The sequence below is a fragment of the Artibeus jamaicensis genome, unplaced genomic scaffold (assembly GCF_021234435.1).
Source record: "Artibeus jamaicensis isolate MK-2021 breed Jamaican fruit bat unplaced genomic scaffold, CSHL_Jam_final scaffold_537, whole genome shotgun sequence".
NCBI classification, from domain to species: Eukaryota; Metazoa; Chordata; class Mammalia; order Chiroptera; family Phyllostomidae; genus Artibeus; species Artibeus jamaicensis.
The window spans coordinates 22,856,057-22,873,278 of NW_026522047.1; the positions used below are offsets into that span (position 1 = coordinate 22,856,057).

Genomic DNA, 17,222 nt, shown 5'->3' on the forward strand with positions numbered 1-17,222 from the left:
TCCTCTGGGCTTCCTCACTGCACCTTGCTTACACGGTCTTGGCAATGGTTCACATTTCCAGTCGGCTTCGCTTGTTTTACTTCCCAGATGTCTTTATGCTCCGAGGTCACACTAACATGAATCGCTCCCTCTCGGTCAGACCCTGACTCCATCTGTCTCCGTCACTTCTCTGCTCCCCACTACTATGCACCCTCCCCCCAGCTGCATGGATCATGGATGCGAATTTTATTTCAGTGTTTTTATTATCATATTTTCACGAGCACACTCTTGGGAGAGTGAGCCTCTGTTAGAAGCCATACAAATGGGACTCACATGGCTAAAAAACCACACGAGGACCATATGTTGACTTTTCGGGACACTCTCAAGTGTGTGGCTTGTCAGAGGGACAGGAGGACTCATTCGTGCTTTCCAATTGACACTGCGTTCTCCCTGGTGTACTGTGAACAAATCAAAAAAAGCGAGCCTGGCTCAGAGCCTCTGCAATATGTCACTCGGATTTGGGAAGCTTAGAATCCCGCAGAGCATCTCTGTGTCACTAACAAAACTCATGCCGTACTCTACATGGGCACATTTTTGCCACAATGATCAAGTAATTAAAATCTGCTAATGCATACTTAAAATGTTATTATTAAAAAAAACCCTCAAATGAACAACAGCAACAACAACAAAAGAAACAGACTCAAAGAACAGAGACCGACTTTTGTAGTAAGTTTGGCACAGTAACAGGGGACTGCCAGAATTAGTGGGGGGACCACACTGTAAAGTGTAAAAATCTCAAGTCACTGAATGGATAAAGAAGAAGTGGCACATACAGGGTGACAAAAGGAGGTTTACAGTTGTGAGTATGCGAAACAGTTTATTCTTATATTATTATCGATTAATTATTGCATTATTTTCCATACAAACAACTAACTGTAAGGTTTCTTTTCCTCCACCCTGTATATGCAATGGGGTATGACTTGGCCATAAAAAAGAATGAGATATTAACATTTGCCACAGCATGGATGGACCTAGAGGGTATTATGCTAAGGGAAATAAGTCAGATAAAGACAAAAACCATATGATTTCACTTATGTGTGGAATCTCAAGAACAAAATAAATGAACAAATAAAGCAGAAACAGATTTATAGATACAAAGAACAAAATGAGGGTTGCTGGATGGGAGGGAGGTTGGGGGGCTGGGTAAAAAGGTGAAAAAATTTAAAAGTACAAATTGGCAGTAACAAAGTAGTCATGGGGATATTGAAGTACAGCACAGGGAATATAGTCAATAACATTATAATAATAGTATATGGTGCCAGGTGGGTATAGAATTATCAGGGGGATCACTTCATAAATCATATAAATGTCTAACCACTATGCTGTGCACCTGCAACTAATACAAAACAATATTGAATGTCAACTGTAATTGAAAAAAATGACTAATCACTATAATACTGTACCCCAACTATAAATAAATAGAGAAATAAATAAACTTTATTATACACCTGTGCACATTGTTCTTAACCTTTAAAATGCAAACAAACCACCTGAGAGCTTAAACAAAATTCAGACTCTGATTCAGTAAAGTTGGGTCCTGAGATTCTGCATTTTCCACAAGTTCCCAGGTGAGGCCAACACGGCTGGTCCAGGGGCCGCACTTCAAGCAGCAGGCGCTCAGAGCATCCTCCCTTGTTTTCTTCTAGTTTCTCTGGCGTTTAAAGCATACATTCAGCTAGTTTTTGATAAATCATTGTACTTATGATGCATATAGTGGGAGCTTAACCAAAGCCTGTTGAATTATCACTTAGTAAATGTGTAAATGGCATCCAAGTATAAAAGGTCTCCCTTACAAAGCTCTGGCTGGTGTAGCTCAGTGGATTGAGTGTGGGCCTGCGAACCAAAGGATCGTGGTTCGATTCCCAGTCAGGGCACATGCCTGGGTTGCAGGCCAGGTCTCAGCAGGGGACGCACGAGAAGCAACCATACATTGATATTTCTCTCCCTCTCTCCTTCCCTTCCCCTCTAAAGATAAATAAAATCTTTAAAAAAATAAAGATAAATAAAAGGCCCCCCTTACAGATAACACCAGATGTGGCTCAAACAGCAGGTAAATGCAAGGAGCTTCGAGACACAAAAAAGTCAAGAGGAAGAAAGAATTAAAGTGGATGCTAAGCGACTATTAATTCAGGGCATGAGTAGAAGTCAGCCGCTGAGCAGAATGTAAACGATAGAAGTGAACCCAGGAAAGAACTGCTTAACATACCAAGCAAATGTGTCTAGTATCTGAAAAAGGCAAATAAAAAGCTTCACTTGTCTTGATTATAAGGAGCCTGAGAAAATATAGGCTAGAGAAAAATGGAAATTTACAGTGGGATAGGAAAAAAAAACACATGCAAGGAAAATGAAGATGAAAGCCAGCTGCAGATCTAAACGACCCAAATGAATTTTCTTTTGAGAAAGTGAATCATGCAGACACTAAATTGAATTACTAAATCAAACTAGAATGTTTTGGATTTCAGGATAAACAGCACAAATTCGCACTGAAGAAATATATGAACATTGACACTCGGGATTTTTAAAAACTGCAACTTGTCTGAACCATTCTCGGCTCTCAGTCATTCTGTGAGGCCTATGTATCTAACCCTTTACCTCAAATCAGATGTCTGACTGAAAATAGGAAGGGAATCTTCATTCAAGCCCTATTCTATTTAAAATTCAGGACTCCGTTATCTGCAAATACTGCCTATTCCTCTACCAGGTGATGAACGGTCGCTGGAGGATTCTGGCTGGAGGATTCTCACACCCCCCCCTCCCCACGATAATTCTGAGATATTTGGTCCAAAGTCCAAAGATAAGCATGGAACTCAATAACTCACTTTTGGCAGCTCTATTTCTTTTTTAATTAACATCTTTTCCCAGCGAAGGAGAAGACCGCGTTGCAGGAAGCAGATTCCTGATAAGCACACCTTGACAGCTGCAGATAAACGGGATCTCCAGGCTGAAGGGTCAAGGCTGCATAACAGGTGATAGCAATTATTCACCATGGCTATGCAACAGGGCCTGGTGGGGTCTGTGCCTTCCGTAAAGAGATTTACCTTCAAAGTCATCCCAAAGTCGCAGCTGAAGAAGAGGAAAAACTACTTCACAAAAGCTCTGACACCGTCAGAGGACCAGCGGCTTTGTGCTACATCTGCATCATACAAACCCTTGGAAATAACAGACCGGGCTCTCCCCAGTCCCTCAAGTGGCCTTTGGAGGATTCTTTTCTGTTCAAAATCCCTGAACTAAGTTACAGCCGCACTTCTGCCAGATAGGATAATTTAATCGACCATGATCACTTGTTTTTCCAGACGTTGCTGCAAAACATCTCGTGGGAATACGGAATCAATGCTCTGTTTAGAAGCCAAATAACCAATTAGCAGGTTCCCTAAAGTGTTAGACGTGGGGCTCTGAAACAGACCTGGTAGTTAGGCCACTTGGAGAATTTAGCTTTTTAACACTTAGCAGGAACTGCATTCCCATCCCACCAGATCCGCACGACACATAATGGAAAGTGCGTTTCTGGTTCAGCGGGCTCCACTTAACTAAGGCAGAACACATGGCTGTGAGGTAACTCCCAAAGCCACAGTGCTTAAATGAACCATGACCAATCTTTAAGCAGGGCTTTTAAAAAGTAATACTGTCATCAGCTTCTTGGTTTGAATGCCACAGGCCCCTCACGCTGCAGCCAAATATGTCTAATTGCTTCTCCGCTGGGCCCGCCTGAAGTCTAAGGGCCACTGTGACCCTGGACAAAAAATAAGGAAGAGTTCAGTACCACACTCCATTTTACTACTGAAGCATTCTGTTACGGTCACCTGCCTGCTCTCCAGGGTAGGGACACCGTGAGGGCCAGGCAGGGGGATCTCTGGTCCTCTTTTTCAGTTTCCTTCCTCGGTTGACCTTCTGGTCTCTGTTTTTTCCTAAGGATTAATGTATAGAATGTGTAGACCAGAATTAGATACCAGGCTCCTCCTGGGACCTCAGCCCTAAATTTCAGCCCCTGCTTAGCTCTCCTATTGTTGCCTATGTCCTCAAAGGACAAACAGGAGACAGAAGGCTCTATTATATCACGTCTCATCTAAATATACACTGTTACAGCTCACTTCGATTTTTATTATTTCTTAGTGGCAGATAGTGAAAAGTATGGTTAATGGGAAAAAGTTACCCTTAGTGTCAGCGACATTAACGTGTGATGTCTGTTGCGTGGACTTTGACTCCTGGTGACCCTGCCAATGAGTGACATTCACAATGTCATGTCCTCGCAGCCCAGCTGGGCTCCCATAGACTCATGCCCATGGCTTCTTTTATGGAGTCGACCCTTCTCATAGCTGGCCCTCCCCTTTTCCTGGTGTCCTCCATGTTTCCCAGCATTACTGTCTTTTCCAAAGAACCCTGCTGGCTCATGATACTAACATCGATCCTTTAAAATCGCTGTTTTCACATTTGCCCTCTTTAGATCAGGAAGCATGTCACTCACCAGTGCTAACACTTGATTATGTAAGGGAGTAAGCGGGAAATATCGCACATGGATGCGTGTAAGTCCTATATATGAGGAGCTGTAATACAAAGTGTTGCTCTGTAAAAGAGATGAAGTGCCATAGGAGATCAGAGGAGGTGGTGTTACTCAGAACTGTGTTGAGAATGTTTCACCGAGAAGGTGGCACTGGGATTTTCTTTTTAAAATGGGGAAATTTTAATCATATAGAAAGATGGCAACAAGAATTTCAGACAGAGAGCTGAAAAAGCCAATATAAAGAGATGAGGGAGTGTAGTGGAAAGATCAGAGACCTCCGGGCTAGAAAGAGTGGGCTTGAAACTCAGTTCTACCGCTTACTATCACAGCAACCTTGGAAGAGCCCCATAGTCTGAACTCCCTTCCTCTTCATCTGTAAAATGGAAAGAATGAAACCTTTTCACATAGGGTTTCTGTGATCAAATCTGTAATCAAAGCTCGTGAATTGCCGTACACTTTGTAAGCAGCTGACAGAGTATTCACTCACAGCTTGGCTGGAAGGAAGTACATTATGAAGGCGGTGAGTGGAGAACTGGGCTGGGCATGAGGTCCAAGGACACGCCGTGTGCTACTCTGAGCTCACCCTTAGCAGCCACAGTCACCAAATACTACGGAGCAAGAGACTAATGTGAACAGACCTATGCTCCAGGGTACATTAGTTTGGTAGCAACAAAGGCAGATTGGAAGAGGGAAGACTGGACATGTGAAATCGAGTTAGGTATCAAATCATGCAGAAAAAACAAAGTGCAAATAAAAAGAAAGGGGCAATTCTAGATATTTAAAACATAACTGCTAAGATTTGGCAAATATGTGGGTGTCGGAGTCAAAGGGAATGGGAAAGAGAGAATTGGGTTAAGAGACAGTGCTATTTACAGATTTGGAGAGCCCATTAGAAGGAACAAGCCTGAAAAGAAAAAAATGAATATAATTAAGTTCAAGGCTCTAGCAGGACTTTTGATTACAATGGTTCTCAACGTTCAGGGAAACCTTCAGAAGTGAGAGCACCATCAGGCAACCTATACAACACTAAAGGGTTGTTGCTTAAGGTTCTAAGTCTGGCTTGTGCAGACAGCCCGCCTGTCTGTGGGCGTGTTGCTGGGCATGGGATGCAAGCACCCAGTGGGCAGAACTGCTGCTGCAGGGTGAACACATGACAGTAAATGGGAGAGCCATATGGCTGACTGCCATTGTTTGGGTGCTCAACATCAACCCCTCGTCCCCATCAACCTTGTGGCGAAGACTTCAGTGTGTGGTTTTGATGGGAAGCGTGTCCTACTCTCCCTGCAAACCTCAAAGGACACCACATACTTTGTCCTCACTCTTGGCAGATGAAACATGCACAGGTGTCTGAGGATTGGCCAAATGGAAGTTTCTACAAGATAACTTAAATTGTTAAGTGATGGAGGCAATGACAACAGAACAGTTGAGAACTCAGCTTTAGCTCTGGCTGGTGTGGCTCAGTGGACTGAGCACTGGCCTGTGAACCAGAAGGTCATCAGTCAATTCCCAGTCAGGGCACATGCCTGGGTTGTGGGCCAGGTCCCTAGTTGGGTGTGTGTGAGAAGCAGCCAATCGATGTTTCTCTCCCTCTCTTTTTCCCTCCCTTTCTCCCTCCTTTCCCCTCTCTCTAAAAATAAATAAATAAAATCTTTAAAAAAACAACCCCAAACCCCAACCCCTCTGCCTTTGCAGAGCCAACAGCAGCAGCAGATTTCTCAGACTCCTCCTATAACCCGAGGACCCCGCTCCTCAGTTTTCGGCCCATACTCCTTCCTAGTTTCCTAGGTATCGGTTCAATTTTTAAAACTACCCAATATTCTTCCAAGAATTATCTTTCTGTATAAGTTAGCCAGGGTCTGTTTCTGTTACCATAGAGCCTCAACATTTCTTTTGGAAAATCAATTGCAGTATAGCATAAAAATCATTATACAGCAGAGAGCAGCCAAGACTCCGGAACTGGACAGCCCCGGTTTTGTCCTGTGAGGTCTGCCCCCTACTAGCTGTGTGATATTTAGTAAATCACTTCACACCTGTGCCTCAATGTTCCCATCAGCAAATTAAGGACTGTAATGGTAACTGACCTCACGGCTGTGTCTTGTCGATGATTTTGATGGTATAAAGTCTTTGAGAGAACATGGCACAGAGTAAGCATAAATGTCAGCTGTGATTGTGGTAATAAGATGACAATTATAGTGAGGTGCTCCTTGAATAAATCATGATCACTGTCTGCAGCACTTTGAGATCTAAGTGAAGAGGCGAGGGGCATACATGCACAATATTCCATACGTAGGAAAGGAGGGCACGAATGTAGGTCTAAGCCCTGTTATCGTTGTCAATTTACGAAATGTTCTTGATTAAACTGGTCACATTTAGGCCACTGAAATTTTAGGCCATACGCTAAGCCCATGAGGTTTCAAGGTCCACTTAAGAACTCATGATAGGTTAGAAGAGCAAATGAGCAAAGGATATTTGTTTTCAGTCTGAAGAGCATCCGAAATCCAAAAGCACTCGCCAGCGAAGTCTGTCTCAGTGTGCCCGAGGGGTTCTATTCAGATACATGGAAATCCCAGGCAAAATAAAGTTAAGATATCATCTCATAAGACCCTTCCCAAGGGAATACGAGAACTAATCATCCAGGCTGAGGAGTGAACTATGGCCCCCAAAGTCTCTCCTGTGGAGCAGGGGACACTACCGAATTCTTGGACCTGTTCACGCAGCCGAAGTTTGAACTCGTACCTTTTCCCATCTAAGCTGAGTTGTGTGAGGTAGCATCTATCAGTAGTCTACAAAACTTTACACACCCTTACATCATCCACAACAACTTTTGGGATTCAGTTTCAGCATCATCTATTACAACTGTGTTTGGGAGATTGGATTTCTTTTCTTTTTCCTATACATTTTCAACCGTCCCAGCGCCATTTACTGGAAAAGACCACCTTTCCCTGTGGCTCTGTGGTGCCACTTTCTGAAATAAATGAAGTGTCCATGTGCACGAGTCTGTGTCTGGACTCTGCTCTTCTACTGGTTGATCTTTCCAATGCCAGCGATATACTATGTTAGTTACGGTCCTTTAAGTACAAGCTTTCCCTCCTGGGAGCTCAAGTTTCCTGACCTCCTTCTTCAGAGGTGCCTCCATGATCCTTGGCCTGCTCCACGTTCACAGACAGTGTAGAATCAGCTCGTCAAATTCCACCCAAAAACCCACTGGGGTTTTTAATGGGGTGGCACCGAATCTACAGGTCAGTTGAGGGGAACATTAACATTTTTGCTTTCTTAATACAAGAAAAAGAGCAAACGAACCTCAGCTGGAAGAGATTTGACACTAAATCAGATTCTGATTTTTGGCTATGACAGGCAACTGGGGGAATAGTCTAATTTTTTAAATAGTCTCTATATGTGTAGAGACTACATATGTAGCCTAAAGAGAATATAGGACTTACTACCTGAGAGGAATCAATAAAAAGACAGAAACTGCTCAAGTTGCAATCCCAATGCTGAAAAGATCTCCTTGTCTGTATAATGTAAAGGGAAGATAAGAGACGCAACTAGAATTACATTTAGTTACATCGTAAGCCGTGCCTCTTCAGCTGGTACCCCTCAATACGAGCTTGTGCTTTTGTCAGAAAATGTCCTCGACATCTTTTGTTAGATGATGTATTTTGTTTAAAGGCTAGTTAGTGACCTCTCACATTTTCTCATTGCTTACTACTGGTATGTCAGAATGCTTCTAAGTTTTTGTGTTAATCTGGTACTCTGCAATAAAAAATCCTTTAATAATTTGATCTTTAAATTTTTGTCTATGCAGATAGTAACATTGATAGGCTGGATCTCTCCCAGGACTCATAATGGCATCTCAAGGACTCTGTCCCATGGGGACCCTGGAATGTCCTATTTGTAGCCTCAAAGTCTGGCTCAGGTTTCGGTCACCTGGCTCTGTCCCAGTCCCCAGACTGCCTGCAGACGCTGAACCCCTAGCCTCGCTTCCTGCTTCCAGACCATCCCAGGACCAATGTCCACCAAGCCCAGGGCTAGGGCTCTAGTCACTGTTTTTTGTTTCTGTTCCACAGAGAGGAAGCTGTTCTTTCTAAGCTTGGATCTATATTTTGGTTTCTATATTAATATTTCCCCTGCCATCACTTGTGTTTGCAATGAAAGGAATTAACCAAGCTATAAACTGCCTGGGACACCCTGTCAGAAGTTAATACAGCCATCACTATAATGTCTTGACTATAAGAAATGTTTTGAATAAAGCACAATGTATGTACCATGTGTGAAATTCTATGAGATCATATGGCAAATCATAACAAAACCAATACTTTTAGTTTTGTCTAAAGAGCAACATTAATAGTCAGTCCAATGCTTTCACGTATTCAACTGGACGATATAACGTGGATCATATTTTACGTTCACAACCTCAGAGTCAAGCATATGATACCACTAAAGACCTTAGCTGAGTTCTGCCTGACCCAGGGAACGCCATACCTCCAGAAGCTCATTTGCCTCATCAGAAAAATGGTGTTATATTAACTATTTCAAATAGACCACAATAGCATCTAAGCTGGGAGAGATCTAAACAGGAGTTAACATTCTTACATTGTTTAGTAGGAGGGTAAATTATACCCTCTTACAAAAATTTATAATCGACACTTTAAGTTAAATATTCATGTTAAAATGGGCAGGGTGGTGACAAAAAGAACCTATATGGAAAATAAAGTGTTCAGAATAAAGTGTCCAGGATTATGATTGCAGAGGAAGGGGGTAGGTGGAGGTAGAGGAGGGTGTGGAGAGATACATGGAAATGGAAAAATACAATAAAAGTAATAATGTAAAAATAAGTAAATATATAAGAATGTTTTGAATGAATAGAGAAAATGATATAAGTAAAAGGAGAAAAATACCTTAGTCAATCCACCAGACCCTTTATCCTGTCTTTATCTTTGTCTACCCTGTGCCTTTAGGCCTGACATTGTACAGATCATCCCCTGAGGATCCCTTGCTGTCTAGACTGACAGTGAGTTCAGCCAATAGGAGGCAAAAAGGAAGGACAGAGGGAGGGAAGAGAGGGAAATCAGGACACCTGTTCCCCAGCTCCATCCTCACAGGGCTACCAACTTCTGAAGGGACACCTCTACAGATTGGTTGATATTTTCTTCTCTCTCTCCTTTCCTCCCTCCTCCCTTATTTCAACAACTTAATACAAAACAAAGCATGAAAAATATCTCAATAACTTTATATTGATTATATGTTTGAAAGGATAAGATTTTAATATATTGGTTTAAATAAAATATACTATTAAAATTAATTTCTCCTGTTCCTTTTCCTTCTCTTGATGTGACTACTGGAAAATTATTGACTTACATATTTGGCTCACATTTGTGGCTCACAGAGAATTTCTATTGGACAGTGCTGATCTAGATTTTAAAGTCAAATTGGGCCTCCTTGGCTCTTTTTCAGTTTAATCCCTACTCAAAGTGTGGTCCCTAGACCAGCCTCAGAGAGTTGACTGAGGAGCTTATCAAACAAGCACGAACTCTCAGGCCCCACTCGTGAACTATTTAATCAGAATCTATGCAATAGGGTGAGAAGCACTGCTTTAGATAAACATCCAACATTTGGCCATCTAGATCTTGCCACTGACCTCCCTAATGATGAAAAAAGCGAAGAAAGACAAATTCAATGGTATGAAAGGGCAGCAGCAATCTATTGAAAACCTAAATAAGCCAAAACAAGCCCAACCCAGGCTTTTTGGGGGTGGAGACAGAGGCAAACCTCTGTACAAGTGGATTCTTGGGAACTCCCTAGAGCAGGTGTGCCAAGTCCATTAATTCAGTAATACAAAGATATTTCCCCATTAATCTGTTATGGAATCAATGTTTGTATCCCTCCCAAAATTTACATATTGAAAAAAATTTTATATATATTGAAATCCTAATCCCCAATGTAATAGTATTTGGAGCTGAGATTTTGGGGGAGGTTGAATAGGTCATGAGGGTGAGACACTCAGAGATTAGTGTCTTCATAAAAGAGACTCCAAGAGCACTGTCTCTCTCTTCTTTTAACCATGGGAGGATGCAAGGGAAAATGGACAGTTTCCAAACCAAAAGAGGACTCTCACCAGAACTCAACCATGCTTGCGCTTCAATCTCAGGCTCACAGCCTCCAGAACTATGAGGAATAAATCTGTGCTGTTTATAAGCCGCTCGTCCACGGTGTTCTGTTGTAGCAGCCTGAGCTGATTAAGACACAGTCTTTTGTTTGCACTCAGACAACAGAAATACCATAGTTTTTCTTCTACCACTTATAGGTGTCTTTTGAGGAGTAAAATTTCAGAATCTACACAACTCATTTGTGCGATAGCCTCTTTGATTTTGAGTAGCACATTTTTTTAAACTGGTTTAGTTTGATTTTCCTCATGGACTTAGAGCAAACACCTCTCTCAACTCTTCTCTACAATATTTATATCACTATATACAAGAAAACCTTTACAAAGTATTCGTCCATCTCCTACTAGAAACACACTATTCCCACAACCCCCTTTTTTTAGAGATTCAATTTTTATTTAAAAAAATGACCCTCCTCCGTCCCTCTGTACACTAGCCCCCAGGCACACACCTCCAGGACCCTCCCTCAAAGGAGTATAGTAACAAGACCTTTGCCACTAAAAATCACCTTGCCAGATGAACTCCATCAAACCACCATCCCCTGCCTGCTGTGTCTAACTAACAGAGTCACAAACACCGAACTGATACAACATGCCACGGAAAACACGAAGGAGTCAAGGTTGATTGTGGCCCATGATTGAGTCGCCAATAGACAAATGCCAATCACCAAGAGGTTGGAGTGGATAGCCGACTAATTTTTGGCTTTCCATTCTATTAAATGGATCATTTCATTTAATCAGGTGTCAAGGGCTCACTATTTCCATTATTTTAATTTTAGAACACTTTATTATCTGGCTGCACAGAAACACTCTCGTTATTCTCTTTTACAGATTCTCTTAGCTATTCTTGCCTGGTTTTTATTCTTGCAGAAGAACTTCAGGATTATTTTGTCAAGTTTAATTTCCCATGGGTCTTGACTAGATTTGCAGTAAAATCTATAAACTTACACCGAATCATCCAACTCAAGAACATGGTACATCTCTCCATTTATTTGGGCTTTGTTTTATACACCTCAATAAAATTTAATAGTTCTCTTTCCACAAGGCTTGCACATTTCCTGGTTGGTTCATTCCTAAGTGGTTTATACTTTTGCTTTCACTGTAAATGCAGTCATTTCCCAGAATTTTTTTCCTTTTTTCCTTAATTATACAGTAATACATAGATAAAAAGTCCAAACATCATACAGTAATAAAATTAAACTGGTCATTCATCCAACCAAACCCCCTCCCCATACCAGCAGACCTGTCTATGAAGAATTGACTGATGTCTACCAAGATAGTTAGTTTTCCATGCTGTCTGGATTATGGTGTGTTTGGCTTTGTTATGTTTTCCATAAGCAAGATCACACACATATTTTTCCAATGGCTTCCCACACCGCAGTATGTCTGAGAAGGGTTTCCTTGTCAGTAGACATAGCTGTATCTATCAATATCTGTAGCTGTGTGTGACATCATGATAAGAATTTGACAATGTATTCAATAAATTTCCCACTGATGGACTAATTTAAGTTGCTTCTGGTTTTTCACAATGAAGACACTACTTTTTGCCAAACATTCTTGTGTGTGTGTGTGTGTGCATATATATATACGCCAGCATTCTTGTAGAAGAAATTTCTGAAGATAGGATTTCTATTGTAAGAATATTTGAAAAATTGAAAGATACTATCATATTGTCCCGAAAAAAGGCCTTTGTACCAACATAATGAAACAGTTTATTTCCCCACATTATCATTAACATTGTCACCTGTAGTTTTGGCAATTTGCCAAAACACTGTGAAATAATTATTTTTGGTTCATATTTCCCTGAGCACCTGAGAGTTACTCTTATATTTGCACTGACCACGTCAATATCTTCTTCTGCAGCTGTATTTCACAGCCCCTCTTCGACTGGCCCTGACTTCTCTCCTTAACCCCATGGCTCTGCTGTAGGAGATGTATTTTTACCATGAATATGTATCTCTCACCTGTTACATAGGCACCCCATGCTGCCACTTTCCTCTTAACTTTGTGGTGCCCCTTGTCAAATGCTGGTTTTGAATTTCCATGTGATTAAGTGTGATATTTACAAAGTATATACTGTGTTAACACGTTAAATAAAAAGGTCTAGAAGTGAGTCAAGTGACTACTATCATTTCAAAGTTATAACCATAAACAGTATTTTAAGACATCTGTAACAATTATAACGTCCCGTGGAAATATCTATGATTTCTATTGGTGACAAAGTCCAGATATTGGTAATTCTCCTGTGGTTTGTCACATCATGATTAAAGGAAACAGTACATTTCAGATGGAGTTAATTGAAACTAAAGATGTAATTGCTTTACCATCCAAGTTTGTAAACTCCTTGGTCTAAAGTCATCTCTTTATTGAATCCCTTCCTAAACACCTGGCAAGCCATTTATTCCTTTGTGATTCCACAGCCGTCTACACTTGCACTTGCCGAGTGTTCATGCCAAGTGCTGCACTTTCCTTATCTCATTTCCCCCCAAAAGACAGTCAGCTCCTGGAGGAAAGGACTGGGAGAGCAATGCTGAGCCAGCCAATGTCCTGCCTCAGACGCTTGGTGTATAATGAGGCAGTGTAAGTACAAACAGGCTGATGCACAGAAAACTCAGTATAAAATCCATGGTTTTCAAACAAATGAAATTGTACTTAGAGAGTATGCAATTGAAATTATTTTCAAAATCAATCTATATTACCTCACATTATATTTTGGTGCTGAATTTCTGTCTTCAAAAACTAAATCCATGTTTCCTAATTTTTTTAGAAGAATTGTCTCTCTGAAGTGCCTTTTTAGACATTTTTTCTCTTGCCAGTGAAATTTAAATATTACATATACACTGCATATCTAATTATGTACCCTGATACTTTCAAAAGCCAAACGTCATGGTTATTATCACTTTTTTTCCACTCCTCCAAAAATCAACTGTTACCCCTTGGGGAAAATAAAGATTCATAGACTAGATGAAATTCTACAAATCACTGCACATATTTGTATTCTCTTTTTATGAGACATAAAAATCATAAATCATTCTGTTAGTTTCCCAGAAATAGTTAAGTCTTCCCCTTCTTATGTCTGCAGACTAATAAGTTTTAAGACCAAAGAACACTATAAAGAAAATACAAAGACACAGACGACAGTACAATGGTTACAGGAGGAAATGGGGTGAGGGGGTGGGAGGCCAAGGGACCCAACTATGTGGTGACAGAAAAGGTTTGACTTTGGGTGGTGGGCACACAACGCAAGACACAGATGATGTAGCACAGACTTGTACCCCTGAAACCTACATCATGCTATTGACCAGTGTCGCCCCAATAAATTTAATAAAGAAAAACAAACAAAAACAGCACAAAAAAGAAGACATGAAAGGAGGTATTTTTTAAAAATCACAATTGAACCTTGTGCTCGCCACATAATTCAGACTTTCTCTGTTTCACCAAATAATGTCTTTCACATGTTTATTCCCCCCATATGTCATTAGGAAGAAAAGCGTGTGCTGCCTGGAGTCGTAACGTGCAGAAAGCACACACATATATATCACCAGTACGTTGAGAATTACTATGAAGTCTCTTTGAACTTTGCCAGCATTTTAGAAAAATGACACAAACTCTTGCTGGCAAAGACAAAAATAAAGAGGCGCTGCAGCACTGAAGTCCTTTGATATTAGGAGGTGTTTAAAGGAAAGGATGCGAGGTCTTTGTTGGAATCATGCGCTAAAAGAGAATGGAAAACCTCATTGACTTAAAAGCTAAGTGGAAATTGGTTTGATCATATTTTAAAACTTTCACCAAGATTTCTTCAGTATGATAACATGGTGTGTTCAAAAGATTTATGCATCAACTGGAGCAACCTGTTGACGCTCTGAGAGCTAAAAATAAATAAATACGACTCTGGATCAGCAGTTTTAGAAGCAGAGGTTATAGTGGTTCATGAATTAATTAAATACCATGAATGATTGTCTGTACTTCCCCGTTTACTGAAAACATGTAAAGTCCATTTTGAAAACCATGCAAAGTGCAAAGTCTGTGTCATAAAATGAATGTACACTAAGAAACAGTCAAGCTCTCTGTATCTGCTCTGACAGCCATTGGCACAGAGTATGGCCAGGGTAAAGTGTGTCGGAAAGGTTTTCTGCTATTTTCATTTTTCAAAGGCTTTGTAGTAGGATATCTTTTCTCCAAATTAAGAAAAACTATAACACAACACTTATGAGAGTTAGCACTCCTTAATTTGTTTTAAAATTTTAATTTGTTTGCATTTAAAGGATTATGTCATTATTAGGCAGTCATGTTTTGTTTTCCATTTCAAAGTCTCAGTGATTATTTATAAAACATTGCTTACTTTATAAAAGAAAGCTCTCTATTCACTAATAAACATAAATACCCATGCGTGGACAATAGCTCTTATGGTTTTCAGGTCCTGAGTAGGAGGCTAGAATGATCTCATCATCAGTCTTCCCTAAGCGACCTTCAGGAAGGATCTCATTGTCATGCCTTCATCCTATTGACCTCAGTCTCCATAAGAAAGCAGAGCTCCAACCACTAGAGGCCTTACCCCCCATGGCTCATACATTCCCTAACTGACTCAATGAACACGCCCTTCCTGGGTTCCCCAAACTCTTCGCTGTACCTTGGATAATCCAGGTCTGCCATCAGGAAAGCCCTCTTGTGCTCTCACCTTCTTCTCTGAATTTTCCCTTGACCTCCTTGGTGTAACTGAGAACAGTTCCCACACATTAGACCGGGGTGTCCAACCTGCGGCCCACAGGCCACATGCGGCCCGGGATGGCTATGAATGCAGCCCAACACAAAATCATAAATTTACTTAAACCATCATGAGATTTTGGTTGTGTGATTACGTGTTGCAATGTATTTAATGTGTGGCCCAAGACAACTCTTCTTCTTCCAGTGTGGCCCAGAGACACCAAAAGGTTGGACAGCCCTGCGAAGACATGGGTAATCTTGATACCCTCCTGGGTGACAGTCATTTTCCTGCCACACTCCTGGTGCCAGCAGGCTGGCAGTGAGGTATGTATCCTCTTTGCTCCCCTCCGGCAACTTCTTCTTTCTCTGTGTTAAACCCACAGCCCCCTTGACGCACATGTCATCAGCTACACAAGCTACCTCTCCTTATCACAATTGCCCGCTGTAGTCCCATACACTCTCTCTGTTCTTCTTAGAACTTTTTTGCTGTGGTTCTGTCTTTCCTTTGGTTACCAGTGTTGTAGAGCATAGGGATTTCACTTGCATCAATTACTCACTGAAAACAGAACCTGCTCTTCTGGCTGGCAGACCCCTCAGATCAGCCATTCAAACCTAGTCAAAGAAGGGCCTGCGCACTTCAAATTGCTCTTTCTCTGTGAGCTGCAAGGATCACATTAACAGCAACAAAGCTGACAGTGAGAGGGACCAGCCAATCCCTGTTTATGGCAAACAGAATTTTACGGTTCCTTTTATATTTAATTCCATATGCCAGCTGGAATTAATTTTGGCATGTGGTTTAATTTGAGACTCCAACTTGATTTTATTCCAAGTACTTAACTGATGTTTTTTTTAAATCTAGGGATAGAAGATCCAAAAGTCACAAAGGAAAAGAGAGCAAGATTTGGCTACAAAAAAAAAAAAAAAAGCTTTAAACTTCTGGACATTAAGAAAACATTGCAAATAAAATGAAAAGAAGAGGAAAAATGGAACAAATATAAAAGGTTGATATTCATAATATAAAAAGGATTTTTTTCCAATGAATGCGAACAATGTTGACATTTTACAAGACAAGTAGGTAGAGCTCACAGAAGAGTAAGTAGAAAACACAGGAAAAAGTTTCAACCTAACTGGCAAAAAGTTTTAAAAATCTCAGATTTTTACATACCGAATTAGAAAAGACTGTTTTAAGTTGATGCTATGACGAAGTGGATTTAATGAGGCAGATGATGTAATATATTGCAAACGGGGGAGTAAATGTCACAAAATTTCTTGGAAGCAATTACATGGTATGTGTTAAAGACCTTAAAATGAGAACATCCTCCGACATGACAATCCCCTTTTTGGGACGGTACTGCTCCAAGTACCATCCTGTATCACTGGGCACTGTGACTGCTCTACCAATGCTATCAGCCCAAGTGCCAGCTTCAAGGTGATCTATGGTGACGCAAGGGAGCCTGCCCTTATTAGGTGCACTTGGTATAATCCCAGAGCCACACTCTTTGAACCATAGCATTTTTGAAACAGGTTTTTGTGTGTCCCAGACATGAGTTCCACGGTTTCAGGACTAACAGACACCTATAAATATATGGCAGTCACCAAGGGAGTAATTAGGTAGGCTAGGATCTTCTTAATGGGACAGTGCACCTTGGTTGGGTTTTTCTTCTCTTAGCATGAGCTCTCCCCCAGTGTAGGCAGACTTGTCGGGTCACTGCCAAGCTCACAGCTGAGCGGCTTCTGGGGTGGAGCTGCAGTTTTCTCACAGGAGATAGTCCATCCCACCAATTTGGTGGCTATTTGCAGACCCTACTAACAATCTCTGCT

At 41.1% G+C, this 17,222-nt stretch overlaps 1 protein-coding gene across 1 annotated transcript in view; it reads right to left on the reverse strand.

Annotated features, from left to right (window-relative positions):
- DCHS2 (dachsous cadherin-related 2) overlaps positions 1-17,222 on the reverse strand; it is a 176,942-nt gene that overhangs the window by 114,675 nt on the left and 45,045 nt on the right. The gene's annotated exons all lie outside the window — the stretch shown is intronic.